General features: G+C 36.8%; 1 pseudogene; it reads left to right on the top strand.

Moving 5' to 3' along the window:
* Positions 1-17720: 17720 nt before the first annotated feature.
* LOC122316199 lies at positions 17721-19345 on the top strand (annotated as a pseudogene).
* The last annotated feature ends 8251 nt before the right edge of the window (positions 19346-27596 follow it).

A 27596-nucleotide genomic window follows, 5' to 3' on the forward strand; every position in this document is an offset into this window, starting at 1 on the left:
TGTAAAAAGGAACTGAACCGCTCAAAAACTCTGCAGCTGAGGCTGAGAGACGAACCTCTATGCTCTACAAGAGACAAAGAGAAAACCACCCCACCTTTCCTAGAGAGAGGGGGGACCTTCAACCGTTGGTCAGAAGGAGAATGAGATTTTGAACTTTAGACCTGTGGATAGTGAATAGTGAACAATGATAAATTTGTGAGTTTGAGTTAAGACAAGATAAAGATAAAAGAATGAATCTACAGATAAATATTAGATTATTTGATATCTTCTTTATATGATATGGCTAAGTTATATTCAATCTTTGGTTAATAATATTTTTTTGATGAGTAAGAAGATATTTTATTGATATAGATATAGGCATAGCCCAAGTTTACATGAGGTATACATGTGATTACACATATTAGGAACTAGAAACGGGTATAAGGAAATCATGGAAGCTGAGACCATTTAAATTTATAGCAATAGCCCACATAAATAAAGTCTTTCAGAAAAGCTCTTAAACTCTTCTAGAAAAATCTATGTTGAATCCTCGAAATTTCTATAATTTCTTTCACACTAGATGTACCAAAATATACAAATGGGAGCCGTCTTCCCCACAACTGCAATTTGTGGTGTGCCTGTGTTCCCTTTCCAACTTGTTAGTAGTTCAACCACCCTCTCTAGCATAACCCATGCTAATCTCACTTTGCTGAAAAAGTAATTTCGTATGGCCTTTGCAAACTTACAATGTAGAAGTAAATGATCTACTATTTTACCACTATTTCTGGACACAAAGCACCGGTCAATAATGATAAGCCCACGTTTTCTTAGATTATCAATGGTCATGATCTTCCTTAAGGCTGTTGTCAAAACAAAAAAAGCAGCCTTAGGAGGTGCTTTACTCCGCCAAATGTTTTTTAATGCCTAGCTTGAGCAGTAAGAGTCTCATAGAAAGGGCGTACATAAAATTTTCCTTTGTTGGAAGGCCTCCACTCCAACTTATCCACCACTGTAACAACATGACCAATGTTATATAACAAGTTAAAGAACTCCATCATTCATGTGCCTCCTTAATGAAGCTAACATTCCACTCTGAGAACCAATAGTAATTTCTGGCAAGTCAACCACCAAAGAATCTGTTCCCATGCAATTCTTAAAATAGAAGTATAGACATCCTTAAAAGCCATATTTTTGACCCAAACATCATGCTAAAAATTAATTCTATTGCCGTCCCCCATACACAACCTAGTGTTGCTAGGGAAAGATAACCAACCTTTCTAGATATGCTTTCATAACCCCACTCCGTATGCCCCCCTAACTTCATTAGAGCACCAACCCCCTTATACTCCCATAGTTAGTATCAATCACCACGTTTCATAATGTTTCACTCTCATAATTATATCACCACAATCATTTCCTAAGAAGAGCCTTATAGAAAGCCCCTCAAATTGTAAATTCTCAGTCCCCCACCCCTTAAAGGAGAGCACACCTTATACCAGCCAATGAAATGAAACTTTAAATAATCACCAAGTCCACTCCACATAAAATCTCGTTGAAGCTTCTCAATCTGAGAGGCAACACTAGCTGGAAGAGGAAATAATGATAAGAAATATATGGGAAGGCTTGAGAGGGTACACTTTATTAATGTAATCCGATCCCCTTCAAATAAATACAACCTTTTCCACCTAACCAGCCTATGCTCTATTTTCTCTAGCACCTTATCCCAAATAGTCTTGGCTTTGAATGATGCTCCCATCGGAAGGTGAAGGTACTTCATAGGTAGTGAAGAGACCATACAGCCCAATATGTTTGCCAACCCCCTAACATTACTCACATTATCCACAATAACCATTTCTGTCTTACAGAGAATTATTTTTAACCCAGAGACCACTTCAAAACAAAGCTAAATAGCCTTTAAAGATTGAAAAGGACCTGGATTTGCCTCACAAAATAAGAGCGTGTCATTTGCGATCAAAAGATACGATATAATGGTAGAACCATGGTTAGTATCTCCCATTGAAAAACCTAAGAAAAAGCCACCCTCCATTGAAGCTAACAACATTTTGCTTAGGGCTTCCATACCAATAAAAAATAAGAGGGGTGGCAGTGGATTGCCTTTTCACAACCCCCGCGAACTATTAAAGAAATCCACGGGATATTTATTTACCAAGACCGAGAAGCAAACCGTTGACACACAATGCCTCGTCTACACTCTCCATCTTTCTCCAAAACCACATCTCCTTAACAAATAAAACAGGAATTCCCAATTAACGTGATCATAGGCGTTCTCCATTTCTAATTTGCATAAAATACCCAGGACTCCTGACTTGATCCTGCTGTCCAAATATTCCTTGGCAATAAGGACTGAGTCCACTATTTATCTACTCCTAACAAATGCATTTTGAGACCTATTGATGATTTTATCCATATCTATGCTCATCCTATTAGCAAGGACTTTTGAGATTATCTTGTACATACTGCCCACAAGACCAATAGGTTAGAAATCTTTCACCTCTATTGCACCAGCCTTTTTAGGGATAAGTGAAATAAATGTAGCATTTAAATTCTTAAATTTTTCAAAAGTGAAAAATTTATAAAAAAAAAACCTTTTTGACATCATCTTTCACCACCTCCCAAAAAGTTTGAAAAAATGCCATCGTAAAACCACAAGGGCCTGAAGCTTTATCGTTATTCATTTTTCTAATTATTTGGTGTACCTCTTTCTCTTCAAAGGGTCTCTTCAGCCCAACCATACTAGTCTGATCAATGGCCCCAAAAGAAAAACCATCCAATCTAGGCCTCCATGCAAAAAGTTCTGAAAGCAGTTCTTCAAAATGTCCAGCAATGTGATTCTTTATCACTGATTGGTCTAAAGAAACACAATCATCTATGGTCATGGTCTTGATGGCATTATTCCTCCTATGTGAGTTTGCAACACAATGAAAAATTTTTGTGCATTTGTCCCTTTCCTTAAGCCAGATTTTTGTCTCCAAGAAATCTCCTTCATTAGAATCACTCTTTCTAATTTTGAAATGACTTGTCCTTTGTGAGTGCTCTCTACTTGTACATGATCCAATCTTTGTAGCTCTTAGAGTAAAGACTTCTTCTGTAATTCTACATTACCAAGTACCTGCCCGTTCCATGTCTTCAAATCCTTCTTCAAAGTTTTCAACTTACTAGCCAATATGACACTTGGAATGCCCCGTAACTGGTACGAGCTCCATCATTGTCAATCAAGTCCACAAACCCATATGGTTTTAAGCACATATTCTCGAATTTAAAGGGACTTCTTTCCCTTTGGATGCCTCCATAATCCAATAGTGTAGGAAAGTGATTTGAACATATCCGTGGTAGTCTTTTATGGCATACATCTAGAAATTGCATCTACCATGATGGGAATATAAGAAATCTGTCAAGTCTAGATCAGACATGATTATTAGATCATGTATATGCACCCTCCATAAGAGGGATGTCCATGAGCTCCAACTCAAATATGAAATTAGAGAATTCAACCATTGCATGGATTTGTCTCCCCTCCCCCGATTTGTCACTTGGAAACCTTGTCAGATTGAAATTCCCACCAATACACTACAGGACATCCCACCAAGTACACAAGCTTGCAAGCTCTTCCAATAAAAACGACTTATCGTTATCCAAATTAGACCATAAATCCCAACAAAGGCTAACAAAAAACCATCTTTAGAATTTTTAAACGAACAACCCACCGAGTATTCCCCTACAAACTTGTCAAGATTCTCCACTACCCTTTTATCCCACATTACCAAGACTCCAGCCTATTCCCCATTTGAGGGTAGATATGATCAGCATACATACTGGTACCCCCAAATACTCTGGATAGTACTTCTTATGATAAGCTTTAATTTAGTCTCAATCAAACAAATGATGTCCACCTTCCATTCCAGCATAGAGGTCATGAGTTTCAGAAATTTGAGCTCTGAATTTTGTGGAGTTTTCATTTTTGGCATTCCTGGGTTTTCGAGAGTTTAGGATTCACCCATGGTGGCACCCGTTCCCCCACTAGTGCTTGGCCTTCTGGTGGGGATGTCGGTACTGGAAGATGGTGCCAAGAAGACTTACGTTTAAGTTGTGGGTCGTGTGGCGTCTTCATCTTTCAAGATGTAGATGAGATATCCTGTTAATATTGATAGAGAGAAGGGTTTCATGTTTTCTGAGGGTGAACTTACTAAGGCCGCAAAGGAGTTTTGATTTGCTTTGATCTTGAAGTTTAGTCATTTTGCGTCCATCTATTGATATCATTCGGCGCTTTGTGCTCAAGACGTGGGGGTTGATGGAAATACCAACTATTGGTTTTATGGATGGCCATCATGCTCTTGTGCATATGCGATTGGAAAGGGACTTTGTGCATGGATGGGCTCAAGAGGGACGTTCAATAGATGGCTGTGGTTTTCAAATTTTTCGATGGACGAAGGACTTTGATGTGAGGAAGGGGTCTTCTCTGGCTCCTCAATGGATTTTCCTTCTTGGTTTGCCACTTCATATGTATCACTCGGATGTTTTGCAAATTCTGGCCACTCAGTTTGGTCGTCACTTAGGTTCTGATAATGCGATGTTGAATTGTATGAGAGCTTCAGGGGCATGTATTTGTGTAGAGGTTGATTTGTAGGAAGAGCCAGTAAAAGGTTTTTCGATTAGTATTTCAAATGATGAGATTTTTTGGCAAGAGGCCCGATATGAGAAACATGGGTATTATTGTAGGAAGTGCTTTGGATAGGGTCACACTGAAGTGGTATGTAGGGCATGAAATTCAAGGCCTTCCTTTCGAGGAGAGGAGCAGAAAACCCATGGTGGTAAAATAGCCTGGAAGGAGAAGAGTTTTTCTATGAAAGGAAAGGTTCTGGAAACAATGGTTGCATCAACGAAAATTCTAGCTGTACAGAATTCTTCAGTGGATATGGCTGGGTAGAAGTCAGAGAACACTGGACTCTCGATTGTTGTTAAGGATGCATCAAAAGATGAGGCCGTTATTGAAAAAGGGGGAACGAGTGGCAAGGAGATCATATGTTATTATTCACCGAAGTACATGGATCCTGAACAAAGTACATGAAACGAGAATGATTCATCTTCTGACTTGGTAACGAGTTGGGAACTAGCTAGTGGGAGAATATGTGATTAGAGTGTTTTAGAATTTGGGGAGGCAGGTGTGTAGGCAGGTTTTTCTCCAGGACACTTGAATGTGGTGGATGCAAAGTTGGAAAAGGAATGTGTAGTTTCTCTAGGGCTAGTGGTAATTTTTTTGAAAAGATGTGCTGAGTATTTTTCTGAACAAACAAGAAATGGATGAGTCACCAAATTTAATTGCCCGACACAAGATTTATGATTCTGATCCAGATGTGCAAGGTTCGAATCAAGAAAATACTAAATTGAAACAAGGGTCACGACATTCTCAGCGGGTTGCTACTTGCATTTCAAAGCTTAATTTATGACGGATACCATTTAGTGTGGAATGTGCGCGGGTTAGATCGTTCTCAAAAAGATTGAGATGTTTGGCTAGAAGGAAAAATTCTTGTTTAGTGGCTATATCGGAACCTTTTGTTTTAGAAGAAGGTTTTCCCAAATTAGCTAGTTTTTTTTATCCTATTCTTCAGATTGTTCTAATGGGGATTTGGGTGGTAAATTATGGACTTTTTGGAAGAATAATGTTGATTTTCAGGTTGTGGATATGTCGAATCAAATGATTTCAGGTTGGTTTTTCCATTTAGAGGTCAAGTTCATGGTTACCTTTGTTTATGCGAAGTGTAGCCAAGTCCAATATCGTGATTTATGGAATTTGTTGGAAACACTTGATGTAGGAAATCATCCATGGGTTATCATTGGTGGTTTTAATCTTATCAAGGGTGATAATGAAAGGATTGGAGGTAATCCGAGAACTTTTTCGGCAATAGAGGATTTTAATGATTGCTTGGATAGTTGTGGTCTTTTGGAGATCCCTTTGACTGGTGGTCAAGTGTCCTAGTGTAATGGTCATTCAGGGACATCTCATAGCTGGGCACGATTGGATAGAGCTATGTATAATTTTCGGTGTTCTAGTTTGTCTCCCGAGGTATGCTACGAATATTTACCGAGGAAGTCTTTGGATCATTACCCGATGGTTCTTTGTTTCCAGAGTGAGATGATTCAGTATGGTCATTCTCTTTTCCATTTTCAAAATATGTGGTGCTCTCACGATTCTTTCAGGAACTGTGTTGAGGGTGCTTGGCGTGAACCTGTCCTAGGCTATGGCCTTTTGAAGTTGGCAGCAAAGCTCAAGAGGTTGAAACAAGACCTGCATCAATGGAATATTTTTGAGTTTGGAAGGGTTGATAATCAAATAAAAAATTTGGAGGCCAGGTTGGAGTTGATTGAGGTGCAGCAGCAGTGTAATTTTTCGAAGAACCTGGAGGTAGATTATTTGGCTACTAAGTTGAAACTGGAAACTTGGGAGGGAAGGGAGGAAATGCGTCTATCTCAAAAAGCTAAAAAGGTGTGGCTTCAAGATGGAGACAAAAATTCTAGGTTCTTTCATGCTACTATGAATTAAAGGAAAAAGAATAATTTTATCTCTTCCATGTCTTTATCGAATGGCACTGTTTTGAGCTTGCCGGAACAGGTGCACCAAGGTGCTGTTGATTATTTCAATGGTTTTCTTTCGGAGGATAGTTGTACTGAAGCAGTCGATATTTCAAGTTTAATCACTAAGGTCGTGGCATATGCTGATAACTCTTTTATTTATGAGGGGTTGACAAAAATGGAGGTGAAAGACACTTTATCGTCCATTCCTAAGCATAGTAGTCCTTAACCGGATGGTTTTGGTTTGGGTTTTTATTGGAGTTGCTGGGATATTGTGAAAGATGATTTGGTGGAAGGATTTCTTTTCAGGAAGTCATCTTCCTCAGTTTTATACTTCTTCTTATATTGTTCTTATTCTGAAGGTGAAGGCACCGAGGAGTTTTGACAAGTTTCAGCTTATATGCCTTTGCTCGGTGGCTTATAAAATATTCTCCAAGATTTTGGTATGCAGGTTGACTCTTTTTCTTCCTTTGATGATTTGGCAGGAACATGATGCATTCATTCCTGGATGTAGTATTTTTGAAAATATTACATTGGTTCAGGAGATGATCCATTCTTTGAACAAAAAAACTATTGGCAGAAATTTGGTGGTGAAGATTGATATGTCGAAAGCTTATGATCGGGTAAATTGGTAGTTTCTTTTTCAGGTTTTGGATGCTTTTGGCTTCTTTCCTCGTGTTCGATCCTTGGTCAAAAATTATGTGGGTTCCCACTGGTTTTCGATTATGATGAATGGCACTTTTAAATGATTTTTTAAAATCCAATCGTGGGATTAGGTAGGGCGATCCTTTGTCCTTCTATCTTTTCATCATTAAGGAGGAGGTTCTGTGTTATTTGCTTAGAGAGAGTTTTGAGGAAGGAAGGGTTCGAAAATTTTCTCATCCTTCAAGTGCCCCTTTGGTTTCACACCTCCTTTATACGGATGATCTTTTAGTATTCATTAATAGGGAGAGGAGATCTTTGTAAAACCTTCTTAAGGTTTTGGGTGTATATGAGCGATGGTTAGGCCAGTTGATAAGTAAGGAAAAATATGCACTCATTTTTTTCAAATTTATCAACTCGGGTAGAAGGACTAATTTAAAGAGGTTATCTGGTTTTGCAAAAGGTAATTTCCCAATGACATATTTTGGAGTACCCATTGTGGTGGGAAGGCTTACGGCTAGGGAATTAGAACCTTTGGTGACTAAAATGAGAAATAAAGTGGCGGGTTGGAAGATGTCTTTACTTTTTAATGGTGGTCATCATATTGTCTTGAGGCATGTTCTATCCAGCATGGCTATTCATTTTTTTGTAGTATTGAATGTTCTGAGGGTTGTATATCAGAAGATTAATTCCATATTTTTTTTTGGGAAGCGTTGATGGTATGAAAAAAAGGAAGTGGAGATCCTGGTTTCATTTGTGCAAGCCAACTTTGGAAGGTGGTTTGAATTTGAGAAATTCAGTAGAGGTGCAACGGTTGCTTTACATAAAGTTTGCATGGCGTATGTTATCCATTGAAAATTTATGGACTAATTTCTTCTGAGTGAAATATGTAAAGAAAGGGCATGTGGCTTTAGCAACAAACAATGTTATTGGGAGTCGCTTTTGGAAGTCTATTATGTGAGTACTATCGGAGGTTTGTGCAAATGTTAGATTGATGGTTCAGAAGAGTGATGGGTCATTGGGTATGATCAATGGCTTTCAAGTGGCCCTCTGAATGTTTGTGCGAGATCTCCTATTGTGCTGAATTTGTCTATAAAGGATCTATGGGTGGACAATAGATGGGATATGGAACTATTGATGGAGAGGGTTGGGGAGGTGATGGCATTTGAAATTGTTTAGACTATTGTAGTGGGAAGACAATGGGAGGATGCCACTGTGTGGATACTGAATAAGGATGGAAACTTCCCTTTGGCAAGTGCATGGGAGCTTATTCGAATAAGAGCTCCCTTACAGCAGGGTATGGACTGTATTTGGCATGGACTTTTGCCAAACAAGTTATTGGTTTGTGTTTGGAAGGCTAGATATAATTGTTTATCAGTGATGGCAATATTCAGCCCGTGGGAATCAGTTTAGCATCCAAGTGCAATTGCTACTCATCTGGCTTCATAGAAATGTTGGGTCATGTTTTAAATTTGGCAGAATTTGTGGCAAGAATTTGGACTAGAGTAGAGACTGCGGTGGGGATGGTTTCCAGTTAGTATTCTTCATGGTGGTCGAGAGTTAGTGCTCGGTTTCATATTGCCAAAAAAAAAAAAAATCTACTTATAGAGGGAGGTTGCTTGGTATAATTCTATGTTTGACAACATGGAGATTATGGCTTAGACGTTGTAAGGCTCGCATGGAGGCTTTTTATGGTGTCGGTGGATGGAGTTTGGTTGGCTGTAAAAGCTGGTCTCAGATATATTGTACAGGAAATGAATTCTTCAGATGGATTATTGGTTGGGGACCTTGCTGTGATGGAGGATTTGAGAGTTAGCATTCCCAAGTCACGTGAACGTCATTCATTTCTGCAACTTATTTACTGGAGGAAGCTGAATGCAAGGAGGGTCAAGATGAATATTGATGGAAGCTATAGGGGAAATCTAGGTAGTTGTGGTGGAGGGGGGGAGTTGGAGTTATTAGAGACTCTGCTGGTGGTTTTGTTGCTGGTTTTTCTAGTTCTTTTGGCCAAGGAACAAACAATGAAGCTGAATTTAGGGCTCTATTGGTTGGTCTGAAATTGTGCAAGGATTTGGATTTTTTTAGATGTAGAAATTGAATGTGACTCAAAGGTGGTGATAGATTGGGTTATTACTCGGAAATGCGTGGTTTGGTATTTGCGGGATTTTTAGGAAGAGTTCCTTCAAGTTTCTTCATATATTAGTTTCTCTAAGATTCATCAATAAAGGGAAGGTAATATGGCGGTGGATTTTTTTTGCAAGGTAATATGGTGAGGAGGGATTGTGCGATTTTTTTTATGATTTCAATGAGCTTCCTTTGGCATTAAAAGGCATGTTGCGTTTGGAAAGTTCAGTTTTACCATATATTTGTTGTTAGTAGGTTTGGGTTTGATTTGTTTTTTTGGTTTTGGTTGTTTGATTGTTTAGTTTGTTGGTTTGATCAGTATTCCTTCGTCATAAGTAAGGGTTTTATTTTTCAATAAAGTTTGGAGGTGCCGTCCTCCTTCTACTAAAAAAAAAAAAAATGTCCACCTTCCATTGTCTTAATAAGTTCTTATTCAGAGGCGTTTATCTATCTCATTCAGCCCTTAATATTCCAAATAAGAATTTTGGACTTCATTTATTAGCTACTATAACCCTCCCTTTGTTCTTTCCTCGGCTTGCACTCCCCTCATTTCCTTCATAATTAATAGACCAAGATAACCTCCTTAACTCTCTGTTTCATTTTGACCCCATCCCATGGTGATAGTGTCCTACCTCAATTGCTATTAGAAGTGCCTTGAATTGATCTTCAAAGCCCTCACAGGGATCCCTACACACCTTTGAATTTTTTCCACTTTTTGCATGACCCAATTTGAAGATAGACAGGAAAGTACAAATAGGGATAGGATCATCCCCACTTTCCTCTAGCCTAGTTTGATGAATTGCCCAATAAGGAATGTAGAATCATGTTGGAATCTGCCTTCCTCATTATGACGTAGCTCCTCACCCAAAATTGGAATCTTGTTAGACCTAAATAGGACCAATGTTCCTTCCCCTTCTACCTCCTCTTTCTCATACATGTTATCACCCATTGATGCCCCTTTCTCCAAAACAACAAAATAGGTTGTCACCATTGCTAAATTTTCTCCTAGTTCCAGAAGAGACATATGTGACACTTTCTCCTGCTAGGTCTCTGGCACAGGCATTGCTAGAAACTCCCCTAGATGTCGTTGGCAAAGTGGTCAGGGACACCTCTATCTCTGGTGCTCCGTCGCCATAGGCCCAAAAGTGGACAAAGATCCCACTTCAAACTAGGAAGCCCTTTGGGCCTGATTGGGCTTATGCCCATGTTTTAGGTGGCATCCCATTTTAGGAGATGGGCTGTATGACCCAAGGCAAAGCCAAGTTTCACTTTCCCTTTATCATTCCTAGGGGGATTCGGCCTTGACCCATGCCCATCTTTGTTTTTAGCACCTTGGCCTAAGCCTAAGCCCAGATTAGAATTCAAGCCCTTATCCACTCTACTATCAAATCTTCTACAGCCTTCTTTAGTAAATGTATAACCTTTTCATACCCGCGACTTCCTCTTTCAAACCAAGTAGTACCCTTTGCTCCTCACTTTCCACTGGGTAGACATTGAACATGCCTCTACCACCTCTTTCAGGTATAGCACACTGACAATACCTCTCTGCTTTTGTACGCTTCCCTACTACCCATTTTTTTTTTGTCCTTTTCTTCTTATTGTAGCGCCAAGCTTTGACTTGAACCACCATGGATTGTCACCCTTCTTCCTTCACCACTGCCCATAGCCACCTCTGCGTACGTTCTAGTATGCCTTTCCATCTTCTTTCCCTTCCCATCTCCCTAAGTCACACCAAGGACCTTATTTACCCATGAGGTGGACAAAGCCTATTTTATCTCCTTAGACATGCTTTTCCAACCCCTGCCTTCTATCCCTTTCTGATATTCACTATTAGTCCTTGACGTCCTCTACCACCATAATAAGTGATTTCCAAGTAACGCCTAAAAGCATTTGCTCGTCAATGAGCAACCAATGCCTTAGTCTCATTATGATATGCCATGAAAAATTCTTTCATTCCTTTCGATATTGCACACTGTTCCATTATGTTTGCTAACCATTGTGCTCTGGTTTGGCTGATGACCATCTCCTCGTTTGCCTTCCTGCTTCTCTTGATAATACAAAAGTAACTTCCCCCCTCCATGGCTAATATAAACAACTTTGTTTTGATTAATAAGTGTTTTCAATACCCCATCGTGATTAACTAACCTCTAAGAACTTAGAAGATGACTAACATAATAATATTTTTGAGACAGATTACCAGAATATTACATCCATCTTACATGTGTGTGGAGTGAAAAACTTTAGAAGAGAGAAAAACTTTGTGGAAAAGCCCTTTTCAAATATTGGTAATACTTCTTGAGATTAAAGCTCATTTATACATGTAAATTGTCTATTTGTCCATTGTTGCACCATTATATTTTACATTTGCTTATTATAATTTATTAATTTGTTCACGCCACTGACACTAACTTTCACTTACAAAGTTGATGAACTCACCCATTTCCTTCATTGTTTTTTAGATGGAACTGTATAGCAGGACAACCATTGAGAACTTTACAAGTATAATAGTTACAATCATTGTAGATAACTATATCTAGTTGACGGATGGAGAAGTGCGAATCTACTCATGGGCAGCTATCCATCCCAGGATAATAAATGACCAATGATAGGACATATGGTGAAACCCCTTGTTTATCTCTTATCTCCCAATAGTGGAGTTGTACTAGCCACTAGCCGCCCCTGCCATAGTAATCTCTACCCTTTCACTAGAAAATAAGTATCCATATTTTTCCATGAAGGACCTATCCCTTAAAGAGGAGATATGTGTGAGATTTTTTCATGGGAAGGGTAGAAGTATTTTCATGACTGTCCGAGATGGAAAATTTTGTTATGTGATTCACTTATCTATAAGAAAGTTTTGTATCTTTTTTTGGTCATTTTGTCACACTAGAAACAATCCACTTTTTGTTGTATGGTTCATCCTCTTAATCTATTATGATGTTCTTGACTTATTCACTTCCATTAACAACTTGTGCAATGTGCTTGCCACTAGGTGTGTATTACAAGATCCAGTTACTGATCACATGGTGAGCAATGTAGCAAGTGATAGTGCTCGCCATTGCAAGAAATAAAGTGTGTGGTAAGTAAGCATTACCACAGGTTAAGTGCTCACTTCAATGCAAACATTACGAGACTTAATTGCTCTCTCTTGGGGGAGCAACGCACAGAATAATAGTGCTCTTTATCTTGGAGAGTAATGTATAGAATAATAGTGCTCACCATCTCAATGACTAAGATAATGTGCTCTCCATCTTGACAAGCAATGTAGGGATAATAGTGCTCACCATCTTGACGAGCAAAGTACAAGGATAAGCTCGTATGGTATGGAACAATGCCACGACAAAGTGCTTGCCATCAAACGAGCATTATGGATATAATTACTTGTCCTAGAGAAGCACCTCAAAGACAAAATGAGAAAATGACCTAGAATGCTACTAGAGTTGCCTTTAATAATATTTCTTGTTAATGAGCGCCGAGTATTAAAAAAAGAAGAAGCAAAATGCTAGTTTGCCCACCTCATATTGCCTTTTGGACTTGACTGTTCATACAATTTTTTTTTAATAGTTAAGAAATTGACTACTAGTGTATGTGTGTATATGTTCAAAAAATGCTTGAAAGAAAAAGAAAAAAAAAGTGAAATTGCATTAGGGGCACACCTAGCAATAAATGCTAGCAGCCGAGTAGCAACATCCATAAGAAAACTGCATAAAATACAACGATATATTCATTTGTTAAATTACTAAAAATTTAAAAGAGAGTCTGCAGAAACACTTATTAAAATCAATCAAGTCTCATATGCTTAACAAAAGTATCTTACTAAAACTAAAAACCATAAAAACTAAGCATGTAAACTATCTAGGCCTTTGCATTTCCTCCTTGGGCCATGTTCAATCTTGACGCTCCATCTTTGTAAAGATCTTCATATGGGATAGCTAAAACATAGGAGCATATAAAAACTAGTCGAATACTCAATAAACAACATATAACATAATATAAAACATAGGGTTTTCTTAGAAAACAAGCACAATTACATACTTAAATTAACATGAACATGGACTTGAACTATGCATGAAATATCTTAATTTGTCTTCTAGTCTCCTTGTTGGCCAGTACCACTGTTGACACTTGTGAGTTATGTTTTGTGAATTTTGAAGATTCCAATTCTACTTGTGAACGCAGGTTGGGAATCCATACTTAAGGTTGAAGGTCGGCTAATTCTAGCCACCCTGGTGGTTGGGCTGGTAGCCACCATCGTGTTTATTTATTTATTTTCTTTTAATTTTCAAATTTTTAATAATAAAATTATTTTTATTAAAAAGATTTTATTTTTTTACAAAAAACTATAGATGGCAAATGGCAATTTGTGATTGGACCACGTGTTTTACAATTTGTAATTAGGTTACGTAAAATAACATTCAAACACCATTTAATTATATATATGTTTGAACTCAAACTATTTTAGTTCAAATGTTAATAGTGTGATCCATTAAAAAGTGTTACTATGGTGTTGCATTTGAAGGTTAATTGTAACATGTTCAAATGATAATAGTAGTAATATGATGTCAATACGTTCGAATGTTGATGGTAGTACGTTCAAATGTTGATAATAATATGTTCAAATGTTGATGGTACATAGTATGTTTGAACATATTTATAAATAAACATAATTAAGCAAGTCAACTTACTTAAAGTTTACATTTGAACGAAAAAATAACGCTTGAGCACATTAATTAATTCTATCACATTAAAGCTTAGTATTTTTTTTACATCTGAAGTTAATAGACTTGGTTTGAACATTAATTGTTGTACATTAATTGAGAACCTAAATGGTAGTAGGTTTGATTGTATTTTTGAGTCTAACAATATTAATAAACATGCCAACTCTTTAGAAATTTTTGTTAGAATAATCATGTAAAATAACGTTCAAAATTGAAATAGCTAGGTTCAAACTTCTCAAATTTTGTTTAATGATATTACATTCAAACATTAATGATATAATTAACGTGTGAACATTATTGATAATACATAAGAATATTGGTGTTTACTTTGTGACTTATGATTGAGCATATAACTAACATTAAAACTTAATTTGAACTTAACAAACTTATAGCTTGTTAAGATTGAGAGAGTGTTTTATTTCATTTTATCTCATCATTACAATTTTCCTAAATTCTCAATATAAATATCTTGGAAATAGGAAAAAACGTCATAAAAAGTAATGTTGGAATGCTTTAGATAGCTTGAACGTATGTTGAAAAATTATTTTCTTAGTACTTTTTGTAACTGTTTCTAGCTAGGAATTAATTCACACAGTTCAGATGAGATGAAATGAAATATTTTGTTAAAAGTTGAATAAAATATTATTATAATATAATTTTTTAATATTAGTTTTGTTTTAGGATTTGAAAAAGTTAAATTGTTTATTATATTTTGTGTAAAAATTTGATAAAATTATAATGATTAGATGTGATGAGATAGTTTAGTTTTGTATATAACCAGTTGTTTTTATTTTCCATTGCAAATTTGAAAATCTTCAGAAAAATTCTAAATTGTTGTAATTAGCATCGCGCGCGCACGTGTATATATATATATATATTATATAACTATGTGTTCTCCAACAAACCCACGAGAACCCGTAGTGAATATTTTGTATGCAATGTTAATTTAATGCATGGTAGGATAATTCATGTTGTATTCAATGTTAATTTATTTAATTGGCAATAAAGAGATGAGGACGCTACGTAGCCACAATATTGATCATATTAAGGAATTAATTAATAATCTAATAACATATATATATATATATAACATCCCCACGTACGGTAACATCAAGGGCTTAGAGCTGGCTGTAAGAACGGAGCCTGCTAGGAAGATAAGTATGTACGGCATTTTGGTCGTTAGGTTCGAAGAAAATATCATCTATAACTACACGGTTCCTCTCTTCCACAGGAAAATTTTTGGTTTCTCGTGGCCCTTCTCCTACATTACAAAAAGAGAAATACTTTTTACAGTCAGGAGATGCAGTCGGCGTGCAGTCGGCTGTAAAAAAAAATTAATACGGGACCTATATGAAAAAAAAAAATTCTTTTTATAACTTTTTATAATTCATGTAGGTCTCCTTGAATATAAAAAAAAATTTTTATAATTTTTTTTTATTCATTCCGTACAGCCGACTGCACGCCGATTGCGTGTGGCGACTATATGTAAGCAAAGCCCTTACAAAAAACTCACTACTTTTCCTTTTCTACTACTGTTCAGTGATTAGCTAGCTTGGTTTGGGCACTATGATCAACTCGATCCATGCGGCGCTAAAGCTCACTTTCTTCTCTATTACTTCCATTTTCATCAACACACTTGCAATTGTTTCACCTTCACCAAATCCATCTGAAGGTGCATTTACTCTCTCTCTCTCTCTCTCTCTCAAATCTGTACCAAATATATACTTTCTTTCAATTATATATATATGTGTGTGTGTGTGTAGAAGTCTACAATGAATGCTATACAATCACGAGAGATTGCGTCATGTATTAATGAATATGGTTTCACCTTTCTGGGCATGCATGTAGCTGACTGCAGCCTGTTTAATTCCACTGATCCACTCTACCCAGTCCCTAATTATAAAGAATATCCAAAATGCCGCAGTGGCATCCATGAAAAAGTAGACAACTGGAACAATTTCCCCAAAACTCTGTGCTGTCGGAATCGCCTAGACATCTGGTCTCAATATATGGCCCTGTACGCGCGTAGAACACAGGCCAACAACCTCCTTGCTTCCGAAGATTTGTTGGAAACCTGCTTTCACCCCATACCGTCTATAAATCCAAAGCTGTCGTTAAACATTTCTTGCGGCATTGAAAACATTTTCTATGGAAGCAGCCAGTACTGCTCCAAATTATCTCTGACCACCGTTAAGGAAGAAGAGTCGTACGGAATTACATTGGAAAAGTGTAGTTTTGTGTCTGATACATTTGAAGAGGCTTCATGTGCAAATTGCACGAGTGCAATATTAGACCTGGGGGAAACCTTATTAACTCGTTCTGAAGTAGAGGACAAGAAAAACAACACAGAAAGAAGTATATGTGCCGTAGCTGCTGTTATTTCTGTTGCAGCCGGGCAATCAGATGAAGTTGATGGCTGGGCGATGATAGACAACTTTTATCGATGTTTGCCTGCTTTAGATCATGCGCGCTGGTAAGACAATCACAATTACATATTATGTTTGTTACACTTTTTCCTTTTACATCCATCATTTCATGATCTCTTTCTTCGATATAATTAATGTCATATATATACATAAAATATATATCTATATATATTAGGGACCCTTATGATTAAGCTATGTTATGCATATTGACTTTACAAGTTCATGAACTAGTCATGATATGGTAATAAATTTTGCACCGTTTTGCCCCTTTCTTACTATAAAATTATAAATACTCCAATTTCTCCTATGACGGATGGCTAGATTTACTTCCCAATAAGATTAATGAATATATATAGGGTTGTTATTAAAAAATAAATAAAAAAAGAAAAAAAAAAGACTATAGGATGAATGAGGTTCATTCAAGTTATTGTTCAAATTTGAGGATCTTATATTTATTTATTATTTATTCTTGTAAGTACATATAGTTTGAATAACTTTAAATGAAAAATAAATATTATAAAATCTAAATCATGAGTGATCTATAACTCTCCCACTTAAGGCTCTCGATCAAGTAATTCACACGAGAACTTGAGGCCAGCCGGGATCTTTTTTTCATAAATGGATCTAAAATTGTTATCTCTTCAATGTAATGTATAAGGAGATAAATAAATGGGTGAAGGATAAGTGGATAGAGGGGTTTTAAATTTGGGTAGTGTTGCTATGCCCCTCAATTTGTCCACTTGTTGTGACCTCTAGTGCAAATTGCACTTTTATTTTTATTTGCTTTCTTATTTCAAACATTTTTTAAACATGTTTAAATATTTTAAAAAAATATTAAAAAAAAATACCAATACACTAATAGTCACTTTTTTAATCAATAAGTAAAAAAATTTTAAAAAAATTAAATGCATGAGCAATCAAAATGAGTGGGCAGAATGAGGGGACATACTAGCATTATTTTTAAAATTTTACCCATAAGTCTCATATTTTGTTCATGATACCTAAGTTTAGTTACTATAATTATTAAATATTCAATAATATAAGCTTTATATTATTTGTATCTGGTAATATATTTTATTTCTGAGCACATTAGTTTTTTTTTTTTATTCCACAGAATTAGCCGATAATCATGATGATCATTTCATCAAAATCCGCTGTAAGTAGAACTTAATTATTACATATTATACATGATATATAATAAGTGAACTATCAAATTAAGTTAAAATTCACAAAAATCATTTAGATGATCAGATACTGCACTATTGGCAATCCTAATAGCGATTGGCATACTGGTACCGGTGCTGATTATTGTGGTGATAAAAAATTGACGAAGGAGGAGATCAAGCCTCTCAAACCAGCAAAATCACAAGTAAACATGGCGTGGTCTGGCCTCTATAGATTCTCCAAGGCTGAGATTGGGAACGCCATGGATAATTTTGATGATCATAGAAAAGTGTTCCTCGGGCGGGGATAGAAGCGCTGGCAATGTTTACAAAGGCATTCTGCCCAGTGGACAAGTCATCGCCATCAAGCACATCAATAAAAGCAACGAGGTCGATTCTTTTAGAAGGGAAGTCGAAGGTCTTTCCAGGATTCGGCATCAAAACCTAGTTTCTCTCGTCGGTTTCTGCGTCGAAGATGGCGAGCAATATCTTGTCTATGAATTTTGTCCAGCGGGCAATCTGGCTCAACATCTCTTGCGTACGTATAAATTATTCCCTCTCAACTACTCTCTCCTTTTATGTATTCTGACGTGGTGAGAAGCGCTTAAATTTACTTCCTCAATTTCAAGATGTTTTGGGGAGGATGCATGTGTCCCGCCCCAACAAAAATCTAGCTAGAGGTGAAGCAAGAACAATAATTAACGTTGTCTTTGTTTGATTTTCAGGAAAAGACGCTAGTGTTCTGACATGGGAAATAAGAGTAAAGATTTTAAGAGATTGTGCTCTTGCACTGAGTTATCTCCACCATTATATAGATGGCTGCATTGTTCACAGAGATATTAAGGTAATAAATATACATGAGTATGGGCAGCGCTTGATCTCTTGGTGTAGCGATAATATATATTTCTTTATGGGTCTATTAATTGGCAATTAAGCTTGTTGTTTTCTTAATTTCATGCATGGGGACAACACATCGAAGAGACAAAGGTCTTCACCGATGTTAGAGGAACTATAGGCTATATGGATCCAGAATACATGAGTAATGCCCAGTGGGTACGGAGAGAAATAGATACGTACGTAGTTAGTCTAATCAATATATTTGATTATGCAGGCAAAGGACGTAAATATAGGAAACCGTCCAGTCTCAGATTTTGAAGATCCAACGCCAAAAAGAAATTTCAACAGGGTGGATTTCCAATCAATCTTGCAAGTAGCGGTCCTCCGCGTTTCCAAAACAAGCATCGGTCGCCCGAACATTGGCGTTTTTGAAGAGGTGGACCGGATCTGGAAGAACACCGTTGATTATAAGGTTTGGTTCGAAGTTCGATCGACCAATACTACTTTGTATAAATTATTTTAATATTTTTTTGTTTCTCCAAATAACGTGGTATTTTTTTTTTTTTTTTACATCTATTTTCTAGTACTTTTTCTAATTTGAACCCGGCCAGAAGGCAAAGCAAGGGATGAGCTCGTCATGAGCAACGTCGGTGTCTAGATCCTTGGAGATGATTTCCGTTTGACATGCGAAACTTGTCTTAATCCTTAGACTACTTATGGACGACTTTATGATATTGTACATATTTTCTTAATTTCTTCATTTGGGTCTCTTTTGATCCAATCCTTATAGCTAGTCACGAATGATATTGGTCATCTGCCTCCAGCTTCCACCAATATTAATATCACTAGCCAGCATCACTTCGCGTAGAATTGACGTACAGACACCTTCTACTTTAGACGGAGTTGGAAAAAAAGCTTGTGTTTGTTGTGTATGTGCTATTACTCTATAGATTATTTAAAGAAAAAATCGTGTGTGATTAATTGACTAAGGAGTACTGAATTTATATTTTACAATTTCTTATGCAAACACTACAAGAATCTGGGCTTTTTCCAACGATTTTAATTCTACTACAAAAAAAATCGCCATAATATATAGGTTATCACGGCAATTTCTTAATCGCTCGTAAAAATAACTCTGATTAGTGGTGCGAAGTGTCACATACTTTATCCCATCAATTTATTATGCTTTTAGCAGCAAAAACTTTCACTACTATAGATGAATTAATATCTGGGCGCCAAAATTAATATCCCAGTTATTTATTATACTTGTCTTTTTAATATTAGAATTAAGAAAACTCTACTCCCACCAGTAATATCTATTGACTGTTGTTTTTACCGATTTGTTTTTTATTTTATTTTTTTTACTTAATGATAAAAGAAGTATTTTTTTAATAAATTTATAATTTTTTTAAGTGATTTAAAAAATTAATGTTTGGAATTTTATTTTTATTTATTTATTTATTTATTTTTTTTTTACATTCGGTAAGAAATCTCGATAGCTTCCCTTGATGGGAGTAGCGGGCATCACCCTAGCTTACAAAATTAATACTAAGAATATATTTGAGATGCGATGCAGAAAGTACTATTGTGAATTTCCGTGAGCACTTTTTGAATTAAATGAAATTTTGTTATCCCAAAATATATTTACATATTAGATAGATCAAGATTTTCGTAAATATTCTAAAAATTACGATTCTTTAATTCCGAGTATAAAAATTGGTCAAGTAAAATTATGAGTTGTTTGAGGTACATGACACTTTTTTAATTCCTTTTGTTTCTAGATATGATATTTTTAGTGATGCCAATACCATAGAAATCCTTCCCGATCATATCAATCTCTAAAGATTTCAGTCAGGCATAAGACCCGATTCTTTAAATAGGAAATCTGAGTTTGAAACCCCATATCCTTTTTATACCAAAAAAAAAAAAAAAAAATGTAATACCCCTAACCACGACCTACTCCTCTTACAAAATTTAGTTATGATGCATTCCGTGTTGGATTATTTATAAGTTTGGCTAAATTATTAAAATAATTTTTTTTTTTTTTATAATCTTTCTGTTTTACGTATCCAACGGTCAAAATTTTAAAATCTGTTAATTATTTAAACTTTTATTTATTAGGCCTTTTTTTATAGATGTAATTAATTTCTATCCAATGATCTTATATATATATATATATATATATTTCTAACTATCTTTTTTATAGACAGGTTATTTTCATTTAATAGTCAATTTTATCTATTTAAGATTCAATTTTATCTAACGATCACTTTTTTTGCAACCATTAAATCTCAATATTTCTCCTTAATTTGGAATAACCTAAACTTGGCATGCAAGGAAATAAATCTCAATTTTATCTATCCATTTAACTTGACATATAAGGAAATAAAGCTCAATTCACATTCGGAATAACTAATTTTTTTTTTTTTAATAACATTTCCATTAATGAAACTGAAGCAAAACATTATAGCCAATGTTTGTCCACCCACATAATAGACTGATCAATACAATCAAGTATAGACCGTTCCCAAACACTTAGATCCTCAATATGCCAAGCATGCTTTGCCAACTTGTATGCCCATTCATTACCAAGACGCCCAACATGATGTATGCTGCACTAGGGAAAGAATTGAATCAGATCCATAATATCTTTAAGCAAGTTACCAAGGAGAGACATGGACAATCTCCTGTCTTGAATGGTTTGGAACATTATTAAATAATCACTCTTAATCCCTAGGTTGTTTATACCCCTATGTAAGCAGAGTTGAAGACCCCTTAAGATGGCCAGCAATTCTATTTCAATAGGGTCATTGACATCCATCTCCTTCTTGCTAGCTGCAAAATATACCTCTCCTTTCTCATCTCTAAGTATGACATCAATGCCCGCTCTTTTTTTATCATGAAATAGAGCACCATCCACATAAACTTAAGAGAGCCAACTGGAAGAGGCATCCAAGCTCTTTTTTTGTTTTTTATCCACCCCTTTACTCACTTTGTAGTCAGACCCTAGTGAGAGAGCATTGTGAGCTGATGTAGCAGGCTAAACGTCCTTATTCTCAAACACTTTCTGATTTCGGCTATTCCAGAATCCCCAAGCCATTAAAAAGACTTTCTCCAATTCATGATGACTACTATTAGCCTAGACATGTTGAACAAGTTCATCAAAGCCTATGAAATCAGTTGCCAGATGCACCCATGACTCTTGGCTCTCCCAACATTATCTTAGCTTGGGGCATTTGCATAGAGCGTGTAACACATCCTCTGCTCCAGCTCCACAAAAAGCACATAAGTCATCTTTTACAACTTGCCTTTTCTTCAAATTAACTCTAGTAGGAATACTATTCTTTCAAGCTCTCCATGTAAAAGCCTTGATCTTGTTAGGAAAGTTTAAGTTCCATAGCCCTTTTCATAAACCCATATGTTTTGCTACATTAGAAGACTCAACTTGCCTACGATCTTGATCCAAAGATCTAAAGAGTTTATAACCACTCTTCACACTATACTCCACATTCTTCTCTAGCTCCCATATTAACTTAACAGGGTGATCACTTGGGCTTATTAAAATTCTGAACACCACTGCTGCAACGGTAGCTGGTAGCAGTTGATTCACCTTCCCAACATCCCACCATCGAGTATTTTGGTCAATGACCATACGAGGGGGAGTAACCCAAGTTTGTACTAAAAAAGTCAATAGTGGGGAAGTATTTGGCTTTATAAATCTTCTACAAAAGAGTGGACTCATCAGTCATAATTCTTCAACATTGTTTTGCAAGAAGGGCTATATTAAAGAGCTTGAGATCTTTAAATCCCGTGCCTCCATTTGGATTAGAATCACACATTTCCCTCCAGCTAACCTAATGGATTTTATTCTCTTGATCTTCTGTCTCCACCAAAACTTAGTCATCATTTTATCCAGCTCCTTACAAAAACCATCAGGTAGCTGAAAGCAACTCATAGTGTAAGTAGGTATAGACATAGTCACAACCTTTATTAGAATCTCCTTCCCTCCTTTTGACAACAGATTTTCTTTCCAACACTTCAATTTCTGCCAGACTCGATGTTTGATCTCAGAAAAAACTTGATGTTTTGCTTGCCTGACAACAAGTGATAATCCCAAGTATTTATCATATTGTTGATGCTACGGGACTCCCCATAGAGCTAGAAGGTCTTCTTGTTTGTTGGTTGGGACATTTATGCTAAAGACCATTGCTAGCTTTGTTCTATTAACTTGTTGTCTAGATGCTTATTCATACACTTCTAGTAGTTGTTGGATCCTCAGATTCTCCTGCATATCAACCTTGCAAAACAAGACACAGTCATCTGCAACAAAAGATGATTAATCCAAGGAGCCCCTCTACATATTTGAATGCCTCTAAGTTGATGTTCAGCTGCAGCATGTTGAAGCAGACATATAAGGCCTTTAGTGCAAAGTAAAAATAGGCGTGGAGATAATGGATTCCCCTGCTTGGGACCTCTAGAAGGAATAATGGGACCCTTCGGCCCACCATTTATCAATACAGAGAAAAAATAGTGCTTACACAAAACATGATCAAATTAACCCAATGGCTACTAAACCCCATCTTCACTAGTAGGGTACTTTAGAAAAGACCAATTAACTCTATCATAGGCTTTTCTCATGTCCAGCTTAAGGGATATGAACCCCTCTTTACCCTTTCTTTTCTTCCTCAGAAAATGAATGATCTCATGAGCTACTAGTATATTATCAATGATTAGATGCCCATGAACAAAAGTAATTTGAGACAAGGATATTACATGAGGAGGAACACCCTTAAGCCTATTAGCAACCACTTTAGAAATGATCTTATAAATCACATTACAGAGGCTTATGGGTCTATACTCAATAATAGAAACAGGGTTCTTTTTCTTTGGAATCAAAGTAATAAAAGTATGATTTATAAAAGTAATAATAGAAACAGGGTCATAGTTGGATGGTTGGCTTCAAGAGTTTGTAAGTATTGGTTCCTCTAGGATTTTTGGGAGGAAATTTTAGCCATCATTGGCGAGTTAAATGTATGTTTTCGCCACATTTTTAGAAAAGCGAATATAGTTGTGGATTTTTTTAACTAAACAGGGGACCTAGGGGATTAATTTACAGACTAGTGATGATACGTCCATTCAAGGTCCTATCCGGGGAATTCTTCGAATGGACAAACTTGGCATTCCTTACCTTAGACAGAGTTGAGGTTTTTGGTTTTTTAGGGGGATCTTTTGTTGGGAGTATTTGTTGTTTTGCTTGTTCTTGAAATTGGTTTTGGGTATTCCTCCGCCATAAGTGAGGGTTTTATTAATAAATGCGGGAAGGGGTCACTCTTGTACATGTGACTTCGGCTCTTTTAAAAAAAAAAGTATGATTTATAGACTGAGGAAACTGACCATAATTGAGAGCTTTGAGAGAAACAGTTGTCACTGATCTTCCCACTATGTGCCAATACTGTTGAGGAAAAAAAGAAAAGAAAAAGAGGAGCCATTCCATCAGGTCTTGATGCTTTGGTTGGATTCAATTTAAGGGCCTCAATTATGTCTGCTTTTGTGAATCTCTAAGATAGCACCTGGTTCATCTCATCAGTTACTCTTCCTTTTAGACCATCTAGAAACTCCACTGTATGACTCTGATCAGGGGTGGCAGTGAATAAAGCTTTGAAATAATCTACAATAACCTAGTCCCTTGCTTCCTTCACATGCCAATGCCCCTCCTCATCTTGCACTCCAGTAATAAAATTCTTCTTCTTCTTTTGGGAAGCTTTCCTATGAAAATATTTGGTATTAAGATCTCTCTCCTTAAGCCATAAAGCTTTTGATCTTTGCCTCCACATGATTTCTTCTTTCTCTAGCCATTGTTGCAACTCCCCTCTAGCATTCTTCTGCAAACTCACATTCTGAGGATCTTCATTATGAACCTGTTTTAATTTAAGTCTTGCCTTCTTTATGTTTAGATGAACTTTACCAAAAGAATTTTTGTTCCACACATCCAGCTTTTCATTGCATCTAGAAATTTTTTCCATAACCCCATGTATACCATCCTCTCCTACATGAAACTACCAAGTATCAGCAATCACTTTCTCACATTCTTTATTGTCAACCCACATAGCTTTGAATCTAAATGATCTCGTTTCCCCTCTATGAAAGCCATCTTCATAAATTTTCAAGAGAACTGGATATGGTCATAATGGGCAGCTATTCCATGCTTAACCTTTGCTATGGGAAACATAATTGAAAAACTTTCATTTGCTAAAAATCTATCAATTCTTTCAGAGATTCTAAAGAGGCCTCTCTCCCATTACACCTAGTGAATTTTGGACCATAATAGCTCATATAAGCTAAAGCACAATCTTCTATAGCTTGTCTAAAGTCAGTCATTTGCTTCTTAGGTCTGTTACTACTACCACTTTTCTCTTGATTACATAACACCTTATTAAAATCCCCAAAAATCAGTCAAGCCTCAAGATGAGTAACTTGTAGTCTCCTCAAAAGAGACCATGATTCTTGTCTTCTAGCCACCTCAGGATTTCCATAGAACAAGGCTAAAAACCACTCATCTATCACCCTCCTAACACATGCATGAATATGAAAACTAGAGAAATTAAGGATCTTCAAATTCACTTATTCTTTCCACAGTAAAGCTAAACCACCACTCCTTTCAATACAATCCAGTACAAAACATCCCTCAAATCCCAACTTTCTCTTTACATTCTCCATTTTCTTGACAGTCAACTTTGTTTCAAAAAGACTACTAAGGAAACTTCACTCTTGACTAAATCATGGAGTGCTTGAATTCCTAGTGAGTTCCTAAGCCCACGGGAATTAGGAACCTACTGGGAATTCCAACTTAAGATTTTCATGGCTCCCAGCGAGGCTGGCTCCTAGTCTCTACCGATATACAATTTGTAACAACAACTTTGTTTGTTTCCTCTTACTGTGGGGAATCCATGAGAGGGACTTCTTGCTAAGTTTTCTTCACCTTCTTTATTGTTTTCTCACTAAGGAACCAGTCATCCTCCTCAACTATGCCTCTTTTTTTTCTTTAGGCTCTTAGTAACAGGCTCAGAAGTCATACCTTCATCCCAGACTCTTCTCTTCCAATTTCTACAAGAAGTCGGCTGCTGCTTTTGCTTTCTCAACTTTGTATTAGTAGTTGGCTTAAGTATCTGACCACCCAAAGGCATGCCTAGACTGATACCAGCACCAATGCTTGGGCTGACAGGTGTTTGATCATTGGTACTAGTTGGGCACATATGATTCGTACTAGGCCTACCACTAGCTATGTCCATATGATGACTATTGTTTGTGCATGTGACAGCTAGGGTTTCCTTCTCACCAGTAGGTAATTCCTTATATTCCCCCCCCCCCCCCATACTACTTCATCAAAGTCTTCTCCCCCTTATTTCCTTTTTCATCACTTTCCTTACACGTCTCATCCATTAGTGCCAATCCCCATTTATCCTCCCCATCTACAGCTTCTTTCTCGCCGCTGTCAATGCTCTTCTGATAATGGGCCTTGGAGGTTGACTATCCATCGAAACTGTCCCCTTGAAGCCCTCCATTGGTTCTCCGATCACTAGAGCCACCATATTTTCTATAGGCCTATTGCCTATCCCAGTTTCTTCCTTTTTGAATTTGAAATTGAGGTTGGTCAACACGGTGCCTCCCAGTAGCCTCTACTCTAAGCCATGAGCCAAATTGTTCATTATCTACCTTTTGTTTTGCTTCTCTGGAACTGACCCTCCCTACATGTACAATTTGACAACACTCAAAACAAACATGTGGAAGCTTCTCATATTTTACTAGCACCCACACTCGATCGCCATTTACTGTGATTGTTCTCCCTCGAGCAATGGGTTTTGTGATGTCAATAACAATTTTAACACGTAAACTCTTCCCCACCCCACTCCATCATCATCTACATCAACCTCTTCCACCACCCCTATAGAACTGCCCACCCTTGCTCCTATCTTCCAGTTCATGTAAGACAAATGTAGATTATGTAATTGCACCCACATAGAAATGTGGTTGAAATCCATTTTGCTAAGTTGTAGGAGACTATCATATGGTTCGGTCACAAGCAGAGAGTTATCAAAAAACCAAGCTTTTCCTTTGATATGAACCGGTAGGATTGAAATCCCTTAAACCTATAATCAAATTGGAAACTCACCCAAGAAAGCCAATAATCAAGTCAAGGAGATCTAGACTCGTTGAAATCTTGTTTCAAGAACATAGAATGCAGTAAGAATGCCATAAAGGTTTTTGTCTTTGATAAGTTCTTAGTTCATTCCAGAGCAAGTGGAGAAAATTGAATTCTCTTTTAAAAATACCCGATTCACATAAATGCCTATTGAATATACGGCTACAATGTTTTATAAAACCCTTCCCTAAGAAACCCTAGGTTGAAATAAGGCCTTCATCAAATAAGATATATGGGTTGCACATCCTCAAGCCCAAATAACCTAGACTGACTCCTATAGCTAATAATATAAACCCTTTTAATGAATTAAACAGGTCCAAAGCTTTCAACCACATAAACATAACAATAAGCCCACAAGCCTATGCTTATTGAAATAAAAATCTACACTAAATCCCTAAGTCATGTCGCCCTCTTCCATAGCTTGTATCACATTGATTAAAACTGGTTCTCGTTCTTGCAAGTCCATCTTGAATGTTAGGGTCTTGTTAGGAGAATTTGCAAACTCGTCCCAAGTGGATTGCACCAAATCTTGCATTGCTTCTTTGATCTTCTTAGCCCCTGACCTAGTGATTGGCCCATTTGGAACATACAAGTGATTTTTAAAACTTGGTCTACCATGGTGCCCATCACCCTCCTTCTATAGGACCACACGTTGTTCATCAACATGAGTCTCAAACAGCAATAGAAAATATTTTGCCCCACTTCTTGAAAGATGTTTGGCTTGCTTAAGCGCCATACCCTATCCATAGTTGATTCAATTGTTGCTTTGTTAATCACCCTCTCCAGACAAACCTTACCAATCAGACACTTTTCTCCCTTACGTTGAGCATTCTCTATTTCCTCTCCATTGATATCAATGGGTGCATGATCTTCCTCTTCTGTGAGAGTTAGATGACCCACCGATCCTCTAGTTTTTCCA

Source organism: Carya illinoinensis, chromosome 7, assembly GCF_018687715.1.
Source record: "Carya illinoinensis cultivar Pawnee chromosome 7, C.illinoinensisPawnee_v1, whole genome shotgun sequence".
In the NCBI taxonomy this organism is placed as follows: Eukaryota; Viridiplantae; Streptophyta; class Magnoliopsida; order Fagales; family Juglandaceae; genus Carya; species Carya illinoinensis.